The sequence below is a fragment of the Rosa rugosa genome, chromosome 1 (assembly GCF_958449725.1).
Source record: "Rosa rugosa chromosome 1, drRosRugo1.1, whole genome shotgun sequence".
Classification (NCBI taxonomy): domain Eukaryota; kingdom Viridiplantae; phylum Streptophyta; class Magnoliopsida; order Rosales; family Rosaceae; genus Rosa; species Rosa rugosa.
The window spans coordinates 70,804,625-70,817,170 of NC_084820.1; positions in this window are offsets into that span (position 1 = coordinate 70,804,625).

A 12,546-nucleotide genomic window follows, 5' to 3' on the forward strand; every position below is an offset into this window, starting at 1 on the left:
CAACTTTTCTGAAATATTCGAGAAATGGCCTTTCAATCCTCGCTTCTTTTTCTCCTTCTTCACAAATCTTCCCCTCATGAAATGACCTTTAGCCTCTAAATTTTAGGCTTTATGGCGTAATCTTAAGCCTGGGTTAGGCCTCATGGTGTAATCTTAGGCAACCCCTTGTTTCTTCCTTCTGGAATCTTGCAACAACAATGTCAGGCTTCAGATTGGTTTAGAAACGCGAGGGGGCTCCGAGTGTGGGATCCACGATCATGCGAGATCATCTTTGTCATAATCCTACACACGGAGCGAAACGGAGAAAGGGAGGACGGCCACTCTGAGGTTCGTCTTTCCTCCTCTGTTTCCTTCCTTCTGGACTCGGCCTGTGTTGTGCCCTCCAGATGGAAGGGGCTTTGGTTCTCACCTCCTTCTCCCCCTTTCTCTTCTTGATAGAATCTTGGAGGGATGAGAAGGGATGGACTCTTTGAAAGAATGGGTTCAAGCTACAGAATGGTTGTTCCTATACTTCACGTCCAACTAATGGTGGTTACCAAGGCTAGAGGGGGTGCAGAGACTCAAGCTGATATTCGGTTCCTTCACTCTCTGCCCCTCCAGGAGATAATGGCGCGGCTCAACTCGACGTTGGATTCCATAGCTGCTTCCACTTGAGAAAAGATTTAGAAGATATCGGAAGATTCATGTTTTGTATTCTAGCCACTTTTGGCTTTGTAATGAATGTACTGCTTTTGGCCGCAAAGCCACTTTATGAATATAATAATATTTTCTTATCCTGATATCCAAATATCCGTGAGAAGTCAATAATTGTGTCTCGCAAAGCCCCAAATATAGGCCCCCATAGTTGTATATTGAAAATAATACGAACTTTTAAAATATGCTCCGCATCAAAAAGAGCCTCGCGGCGAGGGTTTTGAGAAAATATGTATCTTTTGGATCCACTTGCTGGCTCCCAACTCAAAACTCTTAGCGTCAATAACTCCTTCTTTTCCGAGATTTAAGGCACTAATCACTCGTTGAAAAACAACAGTCGTGAAAAATAATCTCGTGAAAAGAACAGTTACCTCCTCGAAAACCGTTCGGTTTCCTCGTGCCAATAATTTATTCTTTTCCGAGATTTAGGGCAACTTTAATCACGCTTTACTGACACTCAGTTTGACTCTTCTCTTCGACCGTCCATCCAAGGGTGGATATTTGCATGCCTATATCTTCCTCCACAATCTCTAACCCCAAAACCATTTCATCAACTCCAATATTTCTAACAGCAATCTTTCTTAATTACTTGTTACCACCATTCTTCAATTCTCGCATTCTCTCAATCCTTCACCAATGGAACCACAAACCCAGCAACCAACCGAGGATGGAGGAAGTAACAAAGCAGCCGGGAGTAGTGCTAACATGCTTTGTAGGCGGAACAGGTGGAATCCCACTACAGATCAGATAAGAATCCTCAAGGAGCTTTTCTACAATAAGGGAGTTAGGTCCCCAACTATAGAGCAGATTCAGAGGATCTGTCTCCAGCTGAAATGGTACGGCAAGATCGAGTTCAAGAACGTCTATTTTTGGTTCGTGAACCAAAGGGCTCGGGAGAAGCGGAAGAAGAGGTCCACTTCGGATGTTCATGTGCCCATGCAAAGGTCAGGGCTTGTTGGTGATGACAATGGTACCAATTGGAAACCTGAGGATCAGTATATTAACTTCGAATCTTCTGCATCTGCTTCTGCTTCTTCAGCTGGTGTGATTGCTTTTAACGGGCAGATGGGGAACTATGGTGGTTATGGATCTATGAACATGGAGATTGAAACCCTTCCTCTGTTCCCCATGCATGGTGAGGACATCTTTGGTAACATGAAGACTACTTCCGATGGAGGTGCGGTCACAGTGGTGGCTCTCACATTTCCCTTGAGCTCAGCCTTTCCTGCGATGGCAAAGCTGGAAAAAGTTTCTGGAGCCGCTGACTCGGCTTAGTAGCTTTGCGAGTGTAGGAACACTTAGAATTGCCCCCTAAGAGTTGTATTTATGACTTTTTTATTTTATTTTATTTTTATTATTACTTTTATTTTATTTTTTATAAGTAGTTGAATTCAATAAGACAATGTGAATCAAGGTTTAGACATGCGGCCCAAGTATAGTCGCCTAGACACAAATTTTCTTTCAAATCCTTTGGGCAACCTTACTGAAATGGCCAGGTGGGGGAGGGCGAACAAGAGAAGCAGAATCCATTTTGGCATGAGCTACTCCCACATAGTGGTTTAGGCCCATTTGCACGCACTTCTGGATTCAAGAACCTGTCATGAACGTTGTCCCCTTTCTAGACACCATTTCACATAGGCTATACTTACTAAGATGAGAAAGGTCATAAGTGTGAAGACAGTTCAACAAGTGTTAATAAAAGCTGCCCTTAACCTTAAGGGACCTGAACTAGGCACCAATAAGGAGTTTAGGCCAATATTAACAAAAGAGACTTCACCTATTCTGTTATGATTCACAACCGCTTTACCAAATTCAACTTTTTTTTTTTTTTTTTTTTTAAACTATGAAAATAAAGGTAAAAAACTGAAAACTGACAGGAAATTAACAACAAAGCAAGGAGCTAGCAGCGACACATTTGGCTAACCTCTAGAAGGTCACGGGGGTGGCCATCTATGCTTTTCTCCAAGCTCCGATGTGTCAAATGTTATAGTATGAAAACCCCTCTTGTGAGAGCTTGTAGGAAAGGAACAAAGATACTTCGCATCGAAAACTTGGGAAAAATTTGGCTCGTAGGAGGAGTAATTTTGCCCCACAAGTATCTTTGTTGGTTGGCGAAGCATGATCTTCAATTGCACTTTTGGAGATGAAGATGTTTCAAGATCGGCTTTGTCGCCAACTACCATGTCATAGAACATGGTGTCTTCAGGATTAGCCACAGATTGGCCATTATAGACGACCACTTGCTGGTCTGAATTCTCCACATCAAGAGCTTCACTTGCTGGATAATTGTAAACAAGAGTTAACTTGTATTGATGATACTCAAATTTACAGTTGCGAAGGACAACTTGGCCACTAGAATAATTGTTCTGGCCATTCATGCAACGTGGGTTGTAGATGTGCCCTCCACATATATCAAAGCCACCGCTTGGCCTTGAAGAATATATGAAGAACTTCAAGTTGAATTGATTAATAAAGCCACAGATTGGCTTCTGTAGACCACAACTTAATTGATAATTAAGTTGGCCATGGCTTAATTGATTAACTCCACCATGATGTCCAGCATGGCTAAGGCTAAATTGATGATAGTAAGGTGGGCCCTGCCCTTGACCCTTTGCATGATCATGATGACGTGTAGCAGAATCACAATTAAAATGATCATGAACTTGCTTCTTTTGATCAAAGGGATGATCATGGGCCATATCTTGCCCCCCATGCATCTGATTAGTAGCCACGTATTTGGCTTGATCAGTGGAGAAATCAGATATTTGTTCAGAGACAACTTTCTTGTCCGAAGAACAATCTTGTTGATGACCTTCTCCATGCACAGCCTTTGTGTAAGGCTGTGACTCACCAGTGAGATCCTTAGGTTGATTGCCACCTATAGGCAAGTTAGTCTCAGAAATGACCTCTTCGCGAGCAGGTTTTTGACGTCCCAATTCGCCTTGCTGCGAATTAGCCAAGCTGGAACCTTCCTCGCGTAAGGTTGTGAACTCAGATGTGATGTTCGCAGCATGTTGAGTGGTCTGTTTGTCGCTGCTCAAGAAAGGCTTATAGAATTGTTCTCTAGCTTCTCGAGCGTTCTGCTCAATTTGTTGGTCCCAATCGCGAAACCTCTGCTTTGTTTTTGCGATCAAACTGGCCATGTCCCTGGCTTGCTTTTCTTTATGCCTCTCGATGTTGGCCATGATGATCGCGAGCTGTTCCTCAATGCTTGCCCCCTCTGGGATGGGAATAGGCATAAACTCATCATTAATGGCAGTATCGCCAGTGGTGGCAACATTGACCATCTATTCACTTTAGGAATTTCTTTTGGTAAAGATTTTCCTCTGGCATCCCAATGATGGTGAACACAAAAAGACTCTGGTGTAGTCCCACCGGGTGTGCCAAAATGTTTGTTTTGAAGCCCGGTGGTTGAATGTTTTCAAGAGAAAAAAAATTCTAACCTTGTCCCACTGGGCGTGCCAAAATGTTTGTTTTGAAGCCCGGTGGTTGAATGTGCTTCAAGAGAAAAACTTCTACAGTAGGTCCCACCAGGCGTGCCAAAATGTTTGTTTTGAAGCCCGGTGGTTGAATGTCTTCAAGAGAAAAAAAAATTCTAACCTTATCCCACTGGGCGTGCCAAAATGTTTGTTTTGAAGCCCGGTGGTTGAATGTCTTCAAGAGAAAAAAAAAAATTCTAACCTTGTCCCACTGGGCGTGCCAAAATGTTTGTTTTGAAGCCCGGTGGTTGAATGTCTTCAAGAGAAAAAAAATTCTAACCTTGTCCCACCGGGTGTGCCAAAATGTTTGGCTCCAATTTTGCTGTAGCTGGTCAACAGTCTCTTTTCTTGCGCGGGCGTGTCAGCACCGTTCGGGTGCGGTCATCGGGGGTGTCCCTTGACCTGACTTCTATCAAGCGATTGTAGACGAGGAGAGCACCAACCTCGTCGTGGGATTCTTTGTGCCTCGTGGTGAGGACTTTGCTGAAGTTTCTTCTTGTTCACAAGTCGATACTCAATATTGCAGATTGAGCAGAGCGAAATCATCGGGAAGTATTGAGATCTTGCTAAAGCGTGACTTTAGCTTGGCTGGGTTGCTAGGGCGTTACCCTTGCTTGGCTGGTTCTGTAACCGTTGTGGTCGCGGCACTACCGTCGGCTCCCGAGGAGACTAGGACCGAAGCACGTTGACAGAGGGTTTGGTGGCACTGAAAGTCGGCTTCTGAGAAGACTAGGACTAGGAGTGTGATCACCGGTAAGAGAAAGAGAATGAGAGGAGTTGCTCTTAGAGAGGTTGCTCTAGAGAGAACTTAGATCATCTTAGAGATGTTTTGATGTTGTGAATGTGTGTCTTGGTGTCGGTGTTTGGTCGTGGTACTACAATCGGCTCTTGAGGAGACTAGGACCGAAGTACGTTGACAGAGGGTTTGGTGGCACTGAAAGTCGGCTTCTGAGAAGACTAGGACTAGGAGTGTGATCACCGGTAAGAGAAAGAGAAGGAGAGGAGTTGCTCTTAGAGAGGTTGCTCTAGAGAGAACTTAGATCATCTTAGAGATGTTTTGATATTGTGAATGTCTATGTGTGTTTTAGAATGAGAGGAGAAGGTGTTTATATAGGGAAGAAAAAGAAGAGTGAAATGATGAGTGGAAGAAAAATAATGAAAATGGAGTATGAAAGTGATTTGTAAAATATGGAAAAGATAGAGAAATGATGAAATGAAAGCAAGGCATGAAGGTGCAAAAACATGGAAGTGATGATGATCTATTAAAGAGATTGTAGTAGAAAAATATATCCAAGGAAAAAAAGAAAAGCATCTAGCTTTCTTCATGTGGGTAGGAAACATGAACATGTGAATATTGAGTTGGTTTTAGGTCAGTTTCTGCCCCTTTATTCCTTCAATTATTTCTCCAACAAGCCTTCAGAATGAGCCTTCGACTTCTTCATAAAAAATGTTCCACTATGAGTGTAGATCATCCTGACAAATTTTCAGAGCTTTATTCCATGCGGTTGGGCTGGAAATGCTGCTGGACCTCTTACAGGTCCAGTTTTCCAGTTTTGTTTATGTAGAAAATTGGACTGATTGTTTGAAGGCCTTCCACTCAAATATAGCTCTGGAACTCTTCATAAGAAATGATCCTTGGGCTTTATAAAATTAATCTGGAAAGTTTTAGCTCATTTAGATTTCATTTGGTTAGTCTGCCGCCCCTCCTTCCTTGTTTAGCTCGGTTTCTCCTAGCCGAAGTAGGAAAATGTGCTAAATTTAACTTTTCATGCTTCCATGCTTCCATAGTAGGCTTTATTTAGCCTCTAAATATATATTTCGAGCTTGTCGACAATATATAGCTTGAACCACTGACATTGGCTCAATTTCTCCAACACATGAATTGTCAGGCCAAAATGTTCATTTTGGGTCCAAACAGGTCTTGAGTCAGCACTAGTCCTTGCAATAATGTCGCTCTAAAGCCACTTGCATTGGCTCAATTGTGATCACTGGATTGATCCTAGATAGGCCCCTAATTAGGCCATGAAGTATGAATGTCATAAAGTCATGTTAATCTCGATAGACAAAGACTTGCGGATGATGTACTCGCCATAAGTTTTTGAATTGCTCCATAAAGGATCATCAACCTGGATGAAAAAGTTTATTTTTAGGCCACTGGAATTGGCCTTAAAAAAAATACTAAGACACTATATAAGTCTTGAGCAAGAATATTGGCAAAGTAAATTCACCACTTGACAAAGTAAAACTTTGATAAAAACTTAAAAGCCACAGGTGATGGCCTTAGATGATTTCTTCTCCAAAACTTCTTTGAAGAGAAATCACAGTAAGGAGGAAATCCCCTCGAGGAAGATAGAAATCTTCTCAAGGAAGATCTAAGTGAGGAGCAAATGTGCTTGAGGAGAAATCTCAGTAAGCTTGATTTAAATGTGCTTCACGAACACACATTCCTCGCGAAGATTTGGTGACTATCAGCTTGCGAAAATCTCCTTAAGGAGGATCCTAGTAAGGAGCAAATCCCCTCGAGGAAGATAGAAATCTTCTCAAGGAAGATCTTGGTGAGGACGAAATCTGAGTGAGCTTGATGAAAGTTCTTCGCGAACGTTTTTGCATATCAAAACATCAAACTCCTGCCTTTGCATTTGAACTCCTGCAAAGCCACGAATTGGCCTTCGCGAAATATTTTTATTTGTTAGCACCTAATTTCTGCCTCATGAAATCTTCAAACTGCTCGCGACCCTTCGCGGTGATGAGAATGGGCTTCGTCTGTGAACGCTCACGAACTTCCTGCTATAATTAATTGTCCTTTCTGGACTCTTCGCGGTGCCCAAACTCTTCTTGCTTTAAATTGCTGCATATTGAGGGGCCACGTGCTCCTTGTTGCTTTTAGACCAGCAGGTGTGTTGACAATTGAGCCAACCCATAATTATGCTCTCCTCTGTGATCACAATGCATGCCCACCACCTGAGTCCTGAGCATATGCAAACATCAACTTGCTCGTGACAACCACAGGGGCTTTTAATTAAAACACCAGGCCACTATGCTGGCTTTTCGTCTGTAGGGAAGATGATGCCATTATTTAAAGAGCAATTGTGCTTTGCAGGAGATTCCATTGAAATTTGAACAACAATTTGATGATAATGGTCCCACCTCTACACGTGGCATGACTAGAAGGAAGAGAGCTGAGAGGCTAAGCTATGGCCACGTGAGTCTGCCCCCCATGCGAAAAGAACTGCTTTTTATCGCGAATGTCTGGCCTTCGCGGTGCTTTGTAGAAGCTCTTCAATGTCATCACGTGCTTCCATGTTATTCAAGTGGCGCGGTGTTGATAATTATGTCAAGTAGCTTCGCGAACAATCTGCAGCCGCTGCATGCTGAGCGACCACGTGCTCTCCTTGTCTTCACGAGACCCTGTAATTGAGCCACTTTGCTGGCTCTAAGTACAGCCCTCTATTTTCGCCACCAATTACTGGCAAAAATATTGATTTGACCTCTTTCATTGCTGATACCATCCTAGGCATATTAAATGCCTCTAATATATGTGTCCAGGCCAAAACCAATGGCCTCTAATTATCTCAGAAAGTTCAAGCCACTGGTAGGCAAGAACATGATTTTTGCATCCTCCGCGACGCACAAACTTGAAACTCTTTTTGTATTTTTTTTTTTTTTTTAACTAAAAGGAAGATGCAAACTGAAATTAAAAGTAAAGAAAGAAGCTAGCAGCAGTGCGTTTGGCTAACCTCTAGAATGCCACGGGGGAGGCCATCTATGCTTTACTCCAAGCTCCGATATATGCATCAAAATTTATAGCATGAAAATTTCTCTTGTGAGAGCTTGTAGGAAAACAACAAAGATATTTCGCGTCGAAAACTTGGAAGAAAATTGGCTCACAGGAGGAGTAATATTGCCCCCCAAGTATCTTTGTTGGTTGACAAAGCATGATCTTCAATTGCAATTTTGGAGATGATGGTGTCCCAAGATCGGCTTTGTCGCCAACTACCATGTCAATTGAACATGGCATCTTCAAAATAAGCCACAAATTGGCTTTTGTATTTGACCACTTGTTGGTCTAAATTCTCATGATCAAGAGCCTGAAAGGACTTGTACTCTTGCATGTGATTTTTGGAACCAATAATCAAATTGTAATTGTCATCGTATTCATCATATATTGGCTCCGTGTTGAGATCATATTTAGAATCACCAAAAATTGGTGAATCGATCTCTTCTTCAAAAATAGGCATATCAAATATTTGTTTGCCTCTATATTTTTGCCAGGCATCATATTGTGACGCCCCTATGGACTGTATAGTATCATCATAGATAAATTTCTTCTGCAAGAAATTTGGAGCTGAATAATTGTAAACAATAGTTAACTTGTATTGATGATACTCAAACTTGCAGTTGCGAAGTACAAATTGGCCACTAGAATAATTATTCTGGCCATTCTTGCAAGATGGGTTGCAGAAATATCTTCCACATATATCAAAGCCACCGCTTGGCCTTGAAGCACTGATGAAGAAATTGAAGTAGAATTGATTAATAAAGCCACAGATTGGCTTTTCAAGACCACAACTTAATTGATAATTAAGTTGGCCATGATTGTGGCCACTTTCACCATGGCGTCCAGTAGCATGGCCAAGCCAAAATTGATGATTGTAAGGTGGGCCATGCTTTGATTGATAATTAAGTGTATCATGCTCTTGACCCTTTGCATGGCCATGACGTCCAGTAGCATGATCATAATTAAATTGATTATGCATCTGCTTCTGGTTATCAAGGGAATCAACATGGGCTGCATCTTGCCCCCCATGCATCTGATCAGTAGCCACGTATTTGGCTTGATCAGTGGAGAAATTAGATATTTGTTCAGAGACAATTTTCTTGTCAGAAGAACACTCTTGTGGGCCATCTTCTCCATGTACAGCCTCTGTGTAAGGCTGTGATTCACCAGTGAGACCCTTGGATTGATTGCCACCTATAGGCAATTCAGTCTCAGAAACAACCTCTTCGCGAGCAGCTTCTTGACGTTCCAATTCGCCTTGATGCGAACTGACTTGAGCAGTCTTGTTTTGGCTTGCGATGGCCTCCACGACCTGCTTTTGTTGCTGAGTATGCTCCTCAGCGATTCTTCTGGCTTGCGCTCTAGACTCAATCGCTTCCTTTTTCAACTCGTTGACCAGTTGGGCTATGCGCTGGTTTGTTTCGCGTATGATCTTGTCTGTCTTTGCGTTTTCCCTTTCAAAATCAGCGGCTATCCACTTGCTATGATTTTCAATGTTCTCCAGGATGATCGCGAGCGCGACCTCGGAGGTCGCTCCCTCTGGGATAGGCTTTCTAACAAAAGCCTCTCTTGTCGTAGTGTCGCCAATGGTGGCAACATTGGCCATCTTGTCACTTTAGGAGTTTCTTTTGGTAAAAATCTTCTCCTGGCATCCCAATGATGGCGAACAAAAAGACACTAGTGTGGTCCCACTGGGCGTGCCAAAATGTTTGACGCAAAAACCAGTTGGCTTGCAAACTGTCTCTTTTGAGCGTGTGCGCAGGCGTGCCAGCACCGTGGGGTGCAGTCGTCGGGGGATGTCCCTTGACCTGACTTCTTCTTCAAGCGTCGTGGACGAGGAGAGCACCAACCTCGCCACAAGGTTCTTCTCTAGCCTTCCGGGAAAGGACTTCTTGCCTTACAGATAAGGACTTTGGGTGTGATCTCTTCACGTCACTGAATCGATACTTAGTATTAGACTAAGCAGAGCAATCACTGGGAAGTTTAGGAGAAAGCACGGGCTTGTGCTAAAGCGTGACTTTAGCTTCGCTGGGTTACGAGGGCGTTACCCTTGCTTCGCTGGTAGTATCGGTGGCAGTGGTACTGGCAGTCGGCTCTTGGAGAGACTGGAAGTACGGTCGCCGGGTTGATCTGGTGATGCTGACAGTCGGCTCTTGGAGAGACTGGGACTGGCGCACGGTCACCGGGTTTCAACGAGGTTGAAGGTTTGCTCCGGGGGAGGCTTTGTAATCGCTAGGATTGATTGATTTGAGAGAGGTCTTTTTCTGTATCGTCTTTAGCCTCTATATAGGCTGCTTGCTGTAGATTCACTTTCCAAAGAGGAATGAAATACTATATTTTAGGCCACAGTTATTGGCCTTGAATCAAATCAAAACTCTTAATAGTCTTGATATTATCGTAAGCAATAATTAATAATTATTCTCCTCTGTCGCCGCTAGAATGTAGGCAAAGTTAATTGCCTCTGGAACCAATATCTTGAATGCGATCTTCTTCCGGGCAACGTAATTGCCTCAAAGATTGACTCTTGGATATTACCTTCGCGAGCACTACGTAGCTCGCGACATGCAATCATGTATCCCTTGTTTGTTGCAATTAAGGATAATTGCATCCTTCCATGTACCGACTATTTGCATGGGAAAGCATTGATTGGCTGATGGCCCACCTTAATTGCATATATATCTCTTCGCGACTTCGCGAGGTATCTTCGCGACCACTCCCTTCAACAGTCTTTAATTATGCATATAAAAGTGTAGCCCCACGTAATGAGCCATGCATGGCTTTTGACCGTTTGTACGTCTATCATGCCTCTAACCTTGATTGAACCATGAATGGATAATTATACATGCATAAGAGCAAGTTCACCCGTTGGGTCACCAGGTCACCAGGGCACTAGGGCAGGAAACTATTCACTGCCACTGGATCTTTGTTTCCACCCGTTGGGTCAGGGTCACGAGTCAATTACTGTTCATCGAATATTTTATTATTATTTTTTTGGAAAATGAGAAATGTATGATGTAAATAAATAGTATTGATAAACAATTTGAAAATGAAACCAATGAAAATTTTATTGGTAGACAAATTATATGTCCACCGACACTCTTTTTTTTTTTTTTTTTTTTTTTTAACTCCACCGACAAAGTTTTTGAAAAGTGTGAAAATATTTAAAACTCCACCGACACTTTTATCATGTACACCACCGACAAATTTTTTGAAAAGTGTGAAATTTTTTTTAACTCCACCGACACTTTTATCACATGCACACCACCTCCCTTGAAAAGCTTGAATTGATCGGACATATCCATCCCAATGTTCGGCATAGTGTTGGCGTACATCTATCCATAGATCATCTTTTCTTCGGTCCGTACCCTTTGACGGATCTTGGCTAACAGCCCTCCAAGACTTGCACAATTGAATGTCTTCGGTAGTCTGCCAACGTGTCCCGTCAATACTTGGATTTGATACTGGTTGGACAATCGTATTGCCTCGTACACTCATATTGGAATAAAAAAATTGTAGAGTATGAAAGCCATGAGGAGAAGGAACAAAAAATTTTGAGGAAGAAAGATGATTTTTTTGGTGTGAGAAGTAAATAGGAGGTAAGGTATTTATAGAAAATTTTGGTTTAATTTTTTTTTGTTACCGTTGTAATCTAACGGTATTATTTTTTTTTTTTTTAACCTCTGCAATCTCTAGCCGTCAGATCCATTTCATAATCATAAGCAACGGTCCAGATCTGTGGACCGTTGCATTCAAATCTGCACATGGACTCCAACGGCTACAAGCCACGTCGCCAGCTGTAGTCACAAAACGACAAAAACACGAAAGCAACGCGCCTGTTGCTTTTGTCGCCGCTAGAGACAAGAAACTGAAGCTCACTCCCCACCCCCCCCCCCCCCACGGCGCGTCTCCCCGAGCTGCTTCCTTTTGGGCCAGGCTGGCATCCTGGGTCACGGGCTCAGTCACCCTCCTCCCCGAGTTCGTGACCTGGGCCTCCCACTGTGGTTTTGCCCCAAGCCCGGTGGAATCATGAATAATGGAGCTGGGTCAGGATTTCTGCTGCTTTTGACGTGGTGCCCGGGCAATAGGATGCCCGGTGAACTTGCCCTAACAAGATTACATCCTTGATGATTGAAGCAAGGTGATTGCATGCTTCTGACCAAACTGTTGCACGTCCACCATGCCTTTAACCTTGATGCAATATCCTCTGCCAAATATACTCCATCTTCGTAGCCAAGTAAACCACCATTAATTATCAAATCTCTCGATAATTACTAGTAAATCAATAAGATCACGATTTGCCTTAAGATTACTTGATCTCCAAGTAGGCCCTATTTAGCATATAAATAATATATTCCGAAATTATCGAAAATATATGCTTGGGCCACGGATATTGGCCCGGATTTCTTCGAATCCCCCTTATCGGGAAAAAATGTTATTTTGGGTTCAAACAACATCTTTGTTCTTCTTCCCGCTCTGTTTTTCGCAAAAGGGTTTTCTCAAAGAAATCCCAGATCTCCTCTCGCCGATTCTGTTGGCTATCACTGGTTGTGAGTTGGGCTTTTGTGTATAAGTTGAGGTTTAGGGGAGAGAGACTGA